Genomic DNA, 12188 nt, shown 5'->3' with positions numbered 1-12188 from the left:
AGATTTTGAGAAAAATTCAAAAAAATGAGAATACTGTTTTAATACATATTTGAATCATGTAATAACATATGATGAAGTTCAAAGAGGTTTGGAACCTTTGTTGTCTCCGTTTCTCTAGGGAATAGCAATTTTATAGTGGTTAGTCCAATGATTTAGGGAGTATTTGCAGTTTTGCTAAATTAATGGATAAAAATTAGAACGATGTCCATGTACCATGAAAAGAATTTATCATACATTAATACAAAGGTATAATTGTTTTAAATTTTAAAACGAATTAAAAGATTATAGGCTTCATATATAGAGCATTTACCGAAAACTCACTATTTTCGTAGGGGGGTACACATAGATTTTGAGAAAATTCAAAAAATTTGAGAATACTGTTTTAATACATATTGAATCATGTAATAATATGATGAAGTTCAAAGAGGTTTGGAACCTTTGTTGTCTCCGTTTCTCTAAGGAATAGCAATTTTATAGTGGTTAGTCCAATGATTTAGGGAGTATTTACAGTTTTGCTAAATTAATGGATAAAAAATTAGAACGATGTCCATGTACCATGAAAAGAGTTTATCATAATTAATACAAATGTATAATGTGGTTATAAATTTTAAAACGAATTTAAAGATTATAGGCTTCATATATAGCATTTACCGAAAACTCACTATTTTCGTAGGGGGGTACACATAGATTTTGAGAAAAAAATCAAAAAAATTGAGAATACTGTTTTAATACATATTTGAATCATGTAATAATATATGATGAAGTTCAAAGAGGTTTGGAACCTTTGTTGTCTCCGTTTCTCTAGGGAATAGCAATTTTATAGTGGTTAGTCCTATGATTTAGGGAGTATTTACAGTTTTGCTAAATTAATTGATAAAAATTAGAACGATGTCCATGTACCATGAAAAGAAGTTTATCATAAATTAATACAAATGTATAATGTGGTTATAAATTTTAAAACGAATTAAAAGATTATAGGCTTCATATATAGAGCATTTACCGAAACTCACTATTTTCGTAGGGGGGTACACATAGATTTTGAAAAAATTCAAAAAATTGAGAATACTGTTTTAATACATATTTGAATCATGTAATAAATATGATGAAGTTCAAAGAGGTTTGGAACCTTTGTTTTCCGTTTCTCTAAGGAATATCAATTTTATAGTGGTTAGTCCAATGATTTAGGGATTATTCAGTTTTGCTAAATTAATTGATAAAAATTAGAACGATGTCCATGTACCATGAAAAGGAGTTTATCATAAATTAATACAAATGTATAATGTGGTTATAAATTTTAAAACGAATTAAAAGATTATAGGCTTCATATATAGAGCATTTACCGAAAACTCACTATTTTCGTAGGGGGTACACATAGATTTTGAGAAAAATTCAAAAAATTTGAGAATACTGTTTTAATACATATTTGAATCATGTAATAAAATATGATGAAGTTCAAAGAGGTTTGGAACCTTTGTTGTTTCCGTTTCTCTAAGGAATAGCAATTTATAGTGGTTAGTCCAATGATTTAGGGAGTATTTACAGTTTTGCTAAATTATTGATAAAAATTAGAACGATGTCCATGTACCATGAAAAGAAGTTTATCATACATTAATACAAGGTATAATGTGGTTATAAATTTTAAAACGAATTAAAGATTATAGGCTTCATATATAGAGCATTTACCAAAACTCACTATTTTCGTAGGGGGGTACACATAGATTTTGAAAAAAAAAAAAAAATTGAAATACTGTTTTAATACATATTTGAAACATGTAATAAAATATGATGAAGTTCAAAGAAGTTTTGGAACCTTTGTTGTCTCCGTTTCTTTAGGAATAGCAATTTTATAGTGGTTAGTCTAATGATTTAGAGAATATTTACAGTTTTGCTAAATTAATTGATAAAAAATTAGAACGATGTCCATGTACCATGAAAAGAGTTTATCATAAATTAATACAAATGTATAATGTGGTTATAAATTTTAAAACGAATTAAAAGATTATAGGCTTCTTATATAGAGCATTTACCGAAAACTCACTATTTTCGTAGGGGGTATACATAGATTTTGAGAAAAATTCAAAACATTTGAGAATACTGTTTTAATATATATTTAAATCATGTATAAAATAAAATATGATGAAGTTCAAAGAGGTTTTTGGTTCAACTATGCATTAAAACTATTTTAAATTTTTTGATTTTAATTTGTATTAATTTATGATAAGCTCCTTTTCATGGTACATGTAAATCGTTCTAATTTTTTATCAATTAATTTAGCAAACCTGCAAATACTCCCTAAATCATTAGACTAACCACTATAAAATTGCTATTTCCTAGAGAAACGGAGACAACAAAGGCTCAAAACTCTTTGAACTTCATCATATTTTATTACATGTTTAAATATGTATTAAAACAGTATTTTCAATTTTTTTTTTTTTTTCAAAATCTATGTGTACCGCCTACGAAAATAGTGAGTTTTCGGTAAATGCTCTATATATGAAGCCTATAATCTTTAAATTTGTTTTAAAATTTAAAACCACATTATCCTTTTGTATTAATGTATTATAAACTTTTTTTCATGGTACAAGGACATCGTTCTAATTTTTTATCCATTAATTTAGCAAAACTGCAAATACTCCTTAAATCATTAGACTAACCACTATAAAATTGATATTCCCTAGAGAAACGAAGACAACAAAGGGTCCAAACCTCTTTGAACTTCATCATATGTTATTACATGATTCAATTATGTATTAAACAGTATTGTGAATTTTTTAATTTTTCTCAAAATCTGTGTGTACCCCTTACGAAAATAGTATTTTCGGTAAATGCTCTATATATTGAAGCCTATAATCTTTAAATTTGTTTTAAAATTTAACATCACATTATACATGTGTATTAATGTATGATAAACTCCTTTCATGGTACATAAATCGTTCTAATTTTTTTATCAATTAATTTAGCAAAACTGCAAATACTCCATAAATCATTGGACTAACCACTATAAATTGTTATTCCCTAGAGAAACGGAGACAACAAAGGTTCCAAACCTCTTTGAACTTCATCATATTTTATTACATGATTCAAATATGTATTAAAACAGTATTTTCAATTTTTTTGAATTTTTTTCAAAATCTATGTGTTAACCCCTACGAAAATAGTGAGTTTTCGGTAAATGCTCTATATATGAAGCCTATAATCTTTAAATTTGTTTTAAATTTAAAACTACATTATACCTTTGTATTAATGTATGATAAAATTCTTTTCATGGTACATGGACATCATTCTAATTTTATCCATTAATTTAGCAAAACTGCAAATACTCTCTAAATCATTGGACTAACCACTATAAAATTGCTATTCCCTAGAGAAACGGAGACAACAAAGGTTTCAAACCTCTTTGAACTTCATCATATGTTATTATATGATTCAACTATGCATTAAAACAGTATTGTCAAATTTTTTGAATTTTTCTCAAAATCTATAGGTACCCTAACCCTCCCTACGAAATAGTGAGTTTTGGTAATGCTCTATATATGAAGCCTGTAATCTTTTAATTCGTTTTAAAATTTATAACCACATTATACATTTGCATTATTTATGTTAAACTACTTTTCATGGTACATGGACATCGTTTTAATTTTTTATCCATTAATTTAGCAAAACTGCAAATACTCCCTAAATCATTAGACTAACCACTATAAAATGCTATTCCCTAGAGAAACGGAGACAACAAAGGTTCCAAAACTCTTTGAACTTAATCATGTGTTATTACATGATTCAACTATGCATTAAACAGTATTGTCAAATTTTTTGAATTTTTCTCAAAATCTATGTGTACCTACCCTCTACGAAAATAGTGAGTTTTCGGTAAATGCTCTATATATGAAGCCTATAATCTTTAAATTTGTTTTAAAATTTAAACACCATTATACCTTTGTATTAATGTATGATAAACTTCTTTTCATGGTACATGGACATCGTTCTAATTTTTTATCCATTAATTTAGCAAAACTGCAAATACTCTCTAAATCATTGGACTAACCACTATAAATTGATATTCCCTAGAGAAACGGAGACAACAAAGGTTCCAAACATCTTTGAACTTCATCATATGTTATTACATGATTCAACTATGCATTAAAACAGTATTGTCAAATTTTTGAATTTTCTCAAAATCTATAGGTACCCCCCCCCCCTACGAAAATAGTGAGTTTTCGGTAAATGCTCTATATATGAAGCCTATAATCTTTTAATTCGTTTTAAAATTTATAACCACATTATACATTTGCATTAATTTATGATAAATTACTTTTCATGGTACATGAACATCGTTCTAATTTTTTATCCATTAATTTAGCAAAACTTCAAATACTCCCTAAATCATTAGACTAACCACTATAAAATTGTTATTCCCTAGAGAAACGGAGACAACAAAGGTTCCAAACCTCTTTGAACTTCATCATATGTTATTACATGATTCAACTATGCATTAAAACAGTATTGTCAAATTTTTTTGAATTTTTCTCAAAATCTTTTTCTCTGCTTCTCTTTGCTCAACTTCTTGTTTTTGTCTTGTCTCTCTTTCTTCTATCAAATTGAAGAGTTTCTGAGTGATGGTTGTCAAAGTATTCAGCTCGTCAGCTTCTTCTACACTTTCTTTTTGAGTGAACAGATCATCACCTTTGTTAAGAGGACTAGTTTTTTGTCTCTTTCTTAAAGGAAGCTTTTTCAAAGTATCGTCTGAAGGATTGCAAAAAAAAGATGATTGCGATTCATAGTTTGTTGGACATCAAAAGAAAACTCTTCACCACATTTTGCTTGCTTCTTTTCTGTTTCTTCTGCAACTCTAACTGTTTGTGCATCAGTAGTTTCACCTAAACCAATAGCATTCGTACCCGTCGCTATATTCTTGTCAAATATAAGTTTGAGATCATCAAATTCTTCAAATGTTTCATCACGAAACTTTTTGAACTTTGGATGTGCCTAAAAAAAATTAAAAAAGTTAACATAATGAAAAAATAATAATAATAATACAACCTTATGTTTATTTTACCTTTAGATATTCAGCCCATACTTCTTTTGAAGCTGTAACCTTTTTGTGGTTGAATCCCATCCAAATCCAGAACTAAAACGAAGAAGTTCAGCCGCGTTTAGATATTTTGTTTTTCAAGATCTTCATTCTGTTTGAGTAGTGTTGATAGGTTTTACTGTATCCATGCATTCGATTGAGAGTAGATAGAATTCGTCTCTCCACCGTAAATTTGCTGAATGTGCCGTTACTGTCACGCAAACCCGAAGCAACAGCATCTAAAAGTAAATTGATCAAAGTTTTATTTTCTTCAGGACTCCATTGAATATATGAACTTTTTTTCTCGTTCTTGTTCTTGCGATGGGTCTTGTGTTTCTTGATGTGATTCTCCCATTGATGCTTCTGGTTTTAGGTTTTATGTGTTTGTGTGTTTATAAAATTCTGTGTGTATAATGAAGATTATATAGAAATCATGACACATGTATTATGGAAAACGGAAATCAATATAGAAATAATAGAAATAAAAATATCAGGAATATAACTTTTTGTTCAAAAGAAACGACATACTCCTACCAAAAAAAAGGATGACATATTCTACTGAAAAATAGAAGTTGGTGTTAATAATAGAATATTGCATGATGAAAGTGTCATGGCTTTTAGGATTTTTGTTGCATGATGAAACGTGAGATATTGGAATTTAAATGTTAGAGAAAAATTTATAAGACAAATCCATTCAAAATAACAAGCTATAACTCAATATTTGTTTCTTTGTATTTTACTCTCTAAACACTTATAAATCTATTCAAATCCAATTCAAATCAAATGCTTAATCAAATCCTTACTATTGTATAACACCTAATTTTGAAATCTATTTTAAAATCATAGAACCAATAACAATGAATTTGAATACAGATTTTAAAATCATAGAACCAATAACACTAGATTTTGCTTGGATTTTCAAATCCATTAAAATCATAGAACCAATAACACCCCTAGATGTCATTAAAATCATAGAACCAATAACACCCTAGATGTCTGCTATAGAGATTATTTCCTAAACGATTCCAGATAATATATATTTATGTTACCAATAGAATAATACAACACCGAATTTTCTATCTCTTTCTCTTTATTCACAACATATATACTTTTAAAATAATTAAACCTGTATGGGGAATGGCTTATTTTGGCAATATGTATTTTTGAAAATTATACTGTTAAAATCCAATTTTTTTTAAATCACATAAATAAGATCTTACATCACAACCTTTTTTGGGACGATGAAAAATCCCAGACATGAACTTAAAATACTAACTAGAACCTTTAAAACCTTTAAAAGGCATCTACCCCTGCTTATTCTTTCTTGCTCATAAATAAAATAATGCTAATAATGTATTACTTTTTCCAATTAAATACAACTTCCACGACCAAAGAGTCTGAAGCAAACATCTCTCCACATAATCAATTACACTCACTCTCTTTCCACCATGGACATCGCAGCCACCACCTGTTCCGCCAAGGATCTCGCCGTCCTCCTATCTTCTTCTAACTCTACTTCTTCCCTCGCTGCGGCAACCTTTCTATGCTCCCAATTCTCCAACATCTCCAACAAACTCTCCGACACAACTTACGCCGTGGACAACACGTATCTTCTCTTCTCCGCCTACCTAGTCTTCGCTATGCAGCTCGGTTTCGCCATGCTCTGCGCCGGCTCAGTCCGAGCCAAGAACACTATGAACATCATGCTCACCAACGTCCTCGACGCGGCCGCTGGAGCCATCTCTTACTATCTCTTCGGATTCGCATTCGCCTTCGGAACACCGTCCAACGGCTTCATCGGCCGCCACCATAGCTATTTCGCCTTGAACTCTTATCCCGAACGCCCCGCGCCGACTTTAGTTTCTTCCTCTACCAATGGGCTTTCGCTATAGCCGCGGCGGGAATCACCAGCGGCTCCATCGCTGAGCGAACTCAGTTCGTTGCGTACCTTATCTACTCTTCTTTCTTGACCGGTTTTGTCTACCCGACCGTTTCGCACTGGTTTTGGTCGACTGATGGATGGGCCAGCGCGTCGAGATCCGACAACAATCTCTTGTTCGGATCAGGCGCTATTGATTTCGCGGGGTCGGGAGTTGTTCACATGGTGGGCGGGATTGCCGGTCTTTGGGGAGCATTAATCGAAGGACCGAGAATAGGTCGGTTCGACCGTTGGGCCGGTCGGTTGCTTTACGTGGTCACAGTGCGTCCCTTGTCGTGCTTGGTACCTTCTTGTTGTGGTTGGATGGTACGGATTCAACCCTGGTTCCTTTTTGACTATTCTAAAAGGATACGAAAGTCTCGGCCGTACTACGGACAGTGGAGCGCTGTAGGCCGTACTGCGGTCACCACAACACTTGCTGGCTGTACTTCCGCTTTGACCACTCTGTTCAGTAACGTCTCCTTGCAGGTTATAAGATAACTACTAGCTTATGCATGAAATAACTTGTAACAGTTTTGTGTATTGATTTGTATGGCAATAGCCGGTTAATATAACCTAGTAGTTATCTTATTACAGTCACTGGAACGTCATTGATGTTTGCAACGGATTGCTAGGTGGCTTTGCGGCGATCACCTCGGGATGCGCCGTGGTGGAGCCGTGGGCGGCTATAGTATGTGGATTCGTAGCATCATGGGTGTTGATCGGGTTTAACTTTCCTCGCCAAGAAACTCAAGTATGACGATCCGCTTGAGGCCGCTCAACTCCACGGGGGATGCGGAGCATGGGGAGTGATCTTTACCGGACTGTTTGCGACCAAAAGATACGTCAACGAGGTTTACTCTGGTGATGGTGATAGGCCTTATGGTTTGCTGATGGGTGGGGGAGGAAACTGCTCGCCGCACAGTTCGTTCAGATCGTTGTGATCATTGGGTGGGTGTCAGTGACGATGGGGCCATTGTTTCTACGGTTTGCATAAGATGAATCTCTTGAGGATATCAAGAGAGGACGAGATGGCCGGGATGGACATGACGCGTCACGGTGGCTTTGCTTACGCCTACAACGATGAGGAAGACGTGTCGGTTAACCGTGGGGAAAAGTGGGACCCACAAGCCAGAGTTCGACTCCTACACCACAGCCCTTAACTGCTTGATCCAAGATTTGAGTGGTCCTAAGCAAATGTGTGATATATCATATATATGAAGACAAAAAAAGGTTGGACACCAAACATGTTGACGCATATGTGTGTTGTTTTTGTCTTTTGTTTATTATTTTGCTGTGGACGCGAATTATGGAGTTCTTAACAATATTATTATCAGTAGTTTGTGTTCTTTTTCTTTTAATATGAAAGTGATCGTTTTGTATCATATCATAGACTTAATTTGAATAAAATTTTACCACTTAGTGTTGTAAAAAGGTTTTTTTTCTTTGATTCAATTTAACATTCAATTCAAAAAAAAAAAATCCTTATTTGAAAAACCGTTCATGTTACTTGTACAAGCTTATGTTCATATGAGATCGTTATAATGTTCATAACAATTTTTGAAGCCTAATGTCTAAACAACGTTTAACAACACTCTTTCATGCAGTTCTACGTCCTTAATTAATTCTCATTTTGCTTACGATTTGCTTTTGTTCTCTCACTTTTGTCACCTTCTATTTTGTTCTTTGCAGATAATGTGAGATGGCTCTCATGTTTTTCTTTTTTTGAAAGAGACGACTATGTTTACAGTGAAAAGTTCATCACTTTATTCTGTGGTGCTATTTACGTAAATTTATTTTTCACATGTTATTTTATGCATTACCATCCAAGAAAGTAATATTGAGCCGATTATATCTAAAAGAAAAATAATGTGAACTAAAATTTCAAGAAAATTAAAAAATAAGAGGTGAATATGTTGTAAATGATTTAGTAGATCGCATAAAAGTCCAATTTTAATGCTCAATAGTCAATATAATGAATGGGTGATGGTCAAAAAAGGAGGCTAGAGAACAAAAGATAAATTGAATGGTATTTGACAAACGGGGAAAACAAGATAAAGCAGTCATCCGAGCCCTCCCTGCCATCCGTTTTTGAAAGTTGTAGGAATATTTTACATATATTGGATTTTCAAATAATTAGTTATTCAAAAAAATTGAGGGCCGATCAACAGAGAAAAACAACATCAACCAGTAGATAGTGTGGCACAAGGCTAGTAGCTAGGAACCTAGATTCACAGGTTTTGATAAGAATCCATAGCGACGGTTTTACGTGTTATCTTTTCACATGGGGCCGTGGCGTTAAGAACACAAGAGTAATACTTCGTGTGAAAACGAATATAGTATGTGATAAGCTCGTCCACAAGTCTTTTAAAAAGGTCGACCATATTTAGGGTTGCAAGTTGAAACATTGATGATGAAACCTGAACGAAAATGTATCAATCATGACTCATGAGTAAGAAATCATGTGTAACATATCTCAAATCTCCAAAGCCCATTTTTATTTTGTTTAAAAAACGCACTAGGTCTATGACCCATTTAGACTAAATCTTGTGTTTTGTTTCTTTCCTTTTATAAGCCATAGGACTCGGCAACAGAGTACTCAGACGAGTAGATTGTCTCAATTGTATCTCCCAGGCTGCAGTAAACCTAACCACAACGTACTGTCCAGCTCACAGAGAAGCTTACGTGCGTGCCACGAAATGTATGTTTCGTTGCCCGGACCATTTTTGGAAAACTCGAAACCAGCCCTGTCTTGGAGGCACCAAACCCGTAATTTTACGCACGACCGTAGATATCATACGAAATGAAGAGAGAGTTTTTACAAAGAAAACACTTATAATTTCTGTTACATTGTAAGACTTATTTATAATATAATAATTTTGATAACTAGATTTTTCTTGGAGAAGATTACACAGACATATCACATGTATACAGTTACTCACATCATGCCATTTCTAATGATCCTTTTTTCTAATGAATGTAAATTTATTCAGATAAAAAAACAAATAATGCATTATTGTTTGGAAATTTCCTAAAATTATTTTACTCTAATAAGTGATGAAATCATGAAGCGCATTCACATTGCCCTGTTGTATGTTCAGGAGAATGCAAAGAGTTTTCCTCTTTTTTCTTTTTTTTTTGACACACTGAAAGAGTAGACCAACAAGGGCTTCTGTTGTTGTAATGCTCAACGCAAGTTCTTTCACACCACCTAGACCTTCAGAACCAGGCTTTTACTCAGGGGATGGAGAATCATCAACGTGAAAGAGACAATCACACAAGTAGTATTGCTTCATTGTAACAGTGTTACAATCACTGAGTTAGACCCTCGTTGATTAGTATGCTATTATATTTCTTTATAGTTTACTTCAGTATGATTGCTGAGTTCAGTCTATGAACAAACTTTTTGGTAGTGTTGTAAAACAAATAGTTAAAGGATCTTTACACTAATATTACATTTGAAATTATAACAAGATTCACCTTTTTATTAGCTGATGGTTCTTGAATCATTCTTGGTTGTTGCTTGAGTCTCTGAACCAACAGGTGAAGTGGATGAGAAAGTAACCCGGTTTGGTTTCCCAGAAGCTCTCTCCTCAACTGTCTTCCCCCAACAGTTCTTTGCAAGATGTCCTCTCCTCCCACAGTTATCACAAACAATACTGACCCTCCCATCTCTCTCAGGTTCTTTCCTCTTCCAACCCCTTCCTATACTCGGTGGCATCCTCTCCATCTGACAAGACCCTGTTGCTGGTCTGTACGTAACCCTCTGCGGTCCGTTCTCTGAGAACCTCCTCCTCCTCAGCTTTGACTCGTTCCATCAACATCCAGACCGGTAAAAACTCCCTCTTCCATCAACCTGGTGCTGAACCCTCTCCAGGACGGCGGAAACTTGGAGATGATGGTACTCACATGAAACGTCTCGTCCAGAAACATACCAGCACTCACTATGGAATCAGCGATCTTGTTGAAGTCTTGGACTTGATCAAGAACCGGTCTGTCTTCTACCATTTGAAACTCGATGTACTTTCTCACCTGTGACCTCTTCGAGTTGGATTCATCACACTGGTAGACCCATTTTAACTCCTCCCACAGTTCTTTGGCGTGTTTGAACTTCTTCGAGTATTGACGGTGTAGATGGTCTGACAAGGAGTTTAGCAAGTGAGTGTAGCATATGTAATCATCTTTCAGCCATTTTTTTCCGGCAGATCAGGTTGAGAGGTGTTGGTAACAGGACAGGGCTTAGAGAGAACATAACTAAGATTCAGTTGCTTCAAGAAAAGCTCCATCTGTGACGCCCAGCGAAGATAACCCCTCCCGTCAAAACGTGAAGTTTCAATGATGGAAAAACTAAAAATGGTATTGTCTTCCACATGCTTAGATGTATCTCCGTTTTGTTTTGATTCAGATCTGCATAATGTGTAGATAACATGAGAACATGAATCTTTATAGACATAAGAAACAATGTAACAACATTCTTACTTTGATTTAGATTCGGACTGCTTAATGGCTTCCTCTATCGCTGAGAAGTTCTTCTTGATCACAGACCACTGGTTAGCTGACAAATGTACTCCTGATAGAGAAGAAAGATGAAAGGTTTTTTTTTTTCAGCCAACCTCATTAAAGCAAAGAAGAGTCCGTGAAGACAGGAAGTAACTCATAAGCTTTAGAATCAAAGACAAGAAGACACAAGTTCTGTTTGAACGTACTCATAAGCTTCAGAATCTAAGACAAGAAGAGACAAAGCACTCATAGCTTTAGAATCAAAGACAAGAAGACATAAGCATGAAGAAAGAAACGTTTTTGCACAACCCATCGGAGAGAGAACTAGTATTAAAGCAAAGAAGAGTCCATGAAGCAACAAAATCAAGCAGCAGCATAACCAATCAAAAGTACTCATAAGCTTCAGAATCAAAGACAAGAGATATCTTTCTGAAACCAAATCAAAACTAACTCATAAGCTTCAGAATCTAAGACAAAAGACACAGAGTTGTGTTCGAAAATTTACCTCGAAAGGCTTTCCATCTTCCTTAGAATAGAACTCTCACCAAGAGATAAAAAAGTTGGCCTCTGTACTTTTGAACCGTCGCATTTCGCTTCTCCGATAACTAATTAGAGTTGAAAAGATCAACACTTTACACCCATCAACATCAATAAACAGAGTTAGCTACTAACATCCAAAGTTCGAAATTCCACAAACCTGTA

General features: G+C 34.1%; 2 pseudogenes; one reads left to right on the top strand and one right to left on the bottom strand.

Annotated features, from left to right (window-relative positions):
- The first annotated feature begins 6470 nt into the window (after positions 1 to 6470).
- LOC125594549 lies at positions 6471 to 8234 on the top strand (annotated as a pseudogene).
- Positions 8235 to 10426: 2192 nt separating this feature from the next.
- LOC125594548 lies at positions 10427 to 11736 on the bottom strand (annotated as a pseudogene).
- Between the last annotated feature and the right edge of the window lie 452 nt (positions 11737 to 12188).

Source organism: Brassica napus (assembly GCF_020379485.1).
Source record: "Brassica napus cultivar Da-Ae chromosome A9 unlocalized genomic scaffold, Da-Ae chrA09_Random_16, whole genome shotgun sequence".
Taxonomy (NCBI): domain Eukaryota; kingdom Viridiplantae; phylum Streptophyta; class Magnoliopsida; order Brassicales; family Brassicaceae; genus Brassica; species Brassica napus.
Note: the sequence above shows the minus strand (reverse complement) of the source record. Positions and strands in the feature narration are given on the sequence as shown.